Below are 3860 nucleotides of genomic sequence, written 5' to 3' on the forward strand. Positions count from 1 at the left end.
GCGTTCACTCAGGCACGAGGCACAGTGCACGAGCAGCCAACCTCAGCCGCCGGAAGTGGAAGACAAAGAAGCCGCTAATGCTTCCGCTCTTACGTATGCCCCAAGGGTGCGGTAGCCAATACAAGGCTTTTAATTAGAGCTTCTTACAAGGAACTTCAGTTGGTTCGACATGTGGCCGCGTAAAATAAGGCCGCGTAAAAATAAGGTTTTGAAGAATCTCGCTCATAACATGAGTGTAAGCTTCAGAAGACGCCAGCATATTTCCCGCCGGCGAATTCTGTTGGGGAAGAGGCCCTGTAATAAGTATACCGCCGCTTCAAATGACGTATTCTATCTCTCTCTTTGTATCCGTATTCGCACAGTTTTTATTCTGTTTCAAGATAAAAGTTTTTCTTGCCTCTGTATGCACGTGAATGAAATTCCTTTCAAGATGCGCGAAGGAACTTCCGTCACTACTGGCATGCTAGAATCAGCGACGAGAGTTTCAAGAAACAAACGCAACTGACTTCACAGTATGATTACAAGTTTCCTAATTTCATCACACCAACTAATTATCAGGCGACCTCTACTGCGCGACCCTTCCTCTGGCGCCCCATTTTGTAACTCCAGTTATATTGATGAAGTAGAACAGTCCTACCGGGACATTAAGTTAGCAATGAGGAAATGGAAAATTCAGTATACTGTAGTCAAGGGTGACCACAATACGGAAGTGGGGGTAAGGCAGGTAAACAAGCTCTTGGCAAATATGCACATGGCACCGACTCAGGAGTGGTAGAGCACATAAGAAACAAATAGTTATCTGTAATGCTGGTTTTCAGTTTCGCAGAAGTGGCTCGCCATTTACAGCCAATGTGACTGGCTAAAATTTTGCCACGCGCTTGGTTTTGGCGTGTGAGTAAGTCAAGAACTTTATTGAGGTCCTGAGGAGTTTTAAAGGGAAGCTGAAACGGTTTTCAATTTCCATGAATTGCTGGGATTGGGAAGAACAGACCTAATAATTTACGGCTCCGTAATTTTTTTTTCGTTTTATTAATATAAGGGGCGGAAATCGCTTTCTAAATCACCCCCGCGGACACGCCCCCATCGCTTCCCGGAGCGCCGGGTGAGGTGGTTGCCAGAGGAGAGAACCGGCGAGAGTGACGCCACTGGCGGGGACCGAGCTGCCGGACCGGCGTGCTGGCATGTGCTGGCATGCCTCTTTCCGTCCTGCACTTTACTGAACGACGCTATGAGAGATCTGCCGCCGCCGCCGCTCACGTTTGTTTTCTTTTGCGATTTTCGTAAACTGTTCTTTCCTTCTGTGCTGCGTGAGTGCCTACAGCCAAGGGCGCCCAACATGCCCTCGTTCTGTGCAGCATTCGGCTGCGTGAACACAGGCGGGCGAGACGATGTGGTGTTTCACAGGTTTCCGAAGGACAAGAAGCTTGCAGCGCAGTGGGTCCGTACGGTGAGGAGAGATACGTTTGTGCCGATGAAATCAACTGTGCTGTGCTCTTCATCTTCCATCAATACGCAGCACATGCAGGTGCACCTAGTTTAATGAAAGCCTGATTAGACCCACATTGATGCACTCGAGAAATGCGAACATTCGCAGCCATTAACGTCTGGTAACACAGTTTTAGCGTAGCCGGATAGCCTTACGACAAATGCGGAAACGCGTTGTTGCTAGCGTTTCTATACTCCGTTTCAAACATCAGGTGCAACGCTGTGGGGGCTTGAGATACTGCTTGCAGTGGCTGCGTTCGCACTTAGAAAAAGTTCGGTGTTGCTTGACCCGATCTTTGAGAAAATTTTCCATATATAAGCTCAGTTATGAATGAAAAAAAGAAAGAATTTACCCATAGAAACAATCCGTGTACTTATACGGCTGCTAGCACGCTCTTTCAAATCAATTTTCTTTTCGGTATTTTTTAATTGCAGCCCGTCGCGGCAGCTTCACGTGCATGCTCGCGTGAGCAAACGCCGCTGGCACGCTGCGAAGCATAGACGGAAACGCACGCGGTAATAAATTTTGGTGACCGGACTTCGTGCGTAGCTTCCACAGCGTTGCACCTGAGGTATGACATGGAGTATAGGCTTGCCTAGTGACATTCGACGTACGGTTGCAGTTATCGTGTTTACCACACGGCGGTGCTAAAACTGCCCAATATCTTTATGCCAACACTAGCATGGAGCACGCATACCGATTCTTGATCGAGCCACAATCGCAAAGTCGTCGAACCATAGTATGAATATTGCACATATAATACCTCTGGCCATCTCTGGATTTGTATGATAAGCAACTTCCATGACTGTACCCCGCAGCACTGCATGTGCGCGCTTTGAAACGCGGCACTTATGTTCGCGATCGTGTATCAACACTCAAAAAAACCACGGGACTACTTTAGACAAGCAGCGGCAAGGTGCTTGTCGTCGCGGAATTGCACCCGTGTTTACAATCTAATGAGAAGTTAGTGCTTCGGCATTCTTCCAGCAGCAAGTTCCCAGTGACACTTTAGCGCATTTTTTCTCCCGGCATTGGAACCTGCAGCTACATGAAAAAAAAAAAAAAACATAAGTACCAGCTAAGATTTCCAACGCGCGAGAAGGTGCACACATCGCTCTCGCTGTTGGCACACTCTACATCGTCGTTGCCGCCGCTGCCGCCGTTGCCGCCATCGTTTTCCGTATGGGCTGTCGGTTCGAACATGTACGGCGAAAATACAAGCTGTCCGAGACAGCGAGAACGTTCCATAATGCTTACAACTCAGCTATGAAGCCAGAACAGAACAGCGTGCTACGCTCTGAAACGGCGGCGCCGACCGGCGACTGCCGCCAATGACGTCACAGCGGCCCCGACCAATCACGGGCAACAGCGGCGTTCGCGCGATGCCTTGAGGCGCTGGTGCGCGTTTTCTTGGAAAAACAGCCGCTTGCGTTTGTTTATGCCCTTTTCGAACCAGATATTCGTGTTCAGGGGACTCAAAACTGTAGAATACCGCAGAGAACTCATTTTTTTCGAAAAGTGTTTCAGCTTCCCTTTAAGCAGTTGGAGATCCACGCGGGGAGCTCCTCGGGCTGAAGCCGTAGGCGACGCCCAAGTCGCGACGGGAACGTGGTGACGCTCCGCCAATTCTTGGGCCCTCTGGACGGCCTTGAGTTGGAATTTGAGGTCCGGGCTTTTGAGGGCTTCTTCCCATTGGCCCTCACTGGAGAGAGGGCCCATTGGTAACGCGGTACATTGCCATAACATGTGCGAGATTGAGCAATAAAATTCTGGGCAGTCTGGGCAATTTTCCGGGATGTCTGAGTCGTAGTGACTTAGTAGGCCTCGTGACGTATAGGAGTCCGTTTGTAGCATTCGAAACGCGGCCGCCTGCCTGCGCTCGAGTTTGGCGTGCGGGAGCGGGTATTTCATTCTGGCTTTTCGATAGTGTGAGGTGATTTCTTTGTAAGTGAGTAGTGGGTCATTAAACTGAATGTCCAGCCTCTCGGAGGCCGTGGGACCGTCGCAGCGGGCAAGTTCTCGCACACGGTCGTGGGCCGTTTAGTTGAGGTTTGGTTTTTGCCGGTGAATGTCTTTCCCTGTGTGAGCGGGAAACCAGGAGAGGCATCGTTTGCTCTCTTTTGAGCTCGCTAGTAATATACACGGTACCTCTTTGGATACGTTGCCGCTTTCGTAGGCCTAAATTGCGGCACGCGAGTCTGTGAGCACATGGGTAAATGTGGGGTCTGCCATGGCGATGGCTATGGCTATCTGTTCTGCTTTAGCGCTGGTGGCCGTTTTAACCGATGCGGATGATCGTAACGTTCCGCTGCCGTCCACGACTGCTATCGCGAAAGTGAATGTGTTGCCGTACTGGGCCGCGTCCGCAAATGCG

The sequence above is a fragment of the Dermacentor andersoni genome, chromosome 2 (genome assembly GCF_023375885.2).
Source record: "Dermacentor andersoni chromosome 2, qqDerAnde1_hic_scaffold, whole genome shotgun sequence".
Lineage (NCBI taxonomy): Eukaryota > Metazoa > Arthropoda > Arachnida > Ixodida > Ixodidae > Dermacentor > Dermacentor andersoni.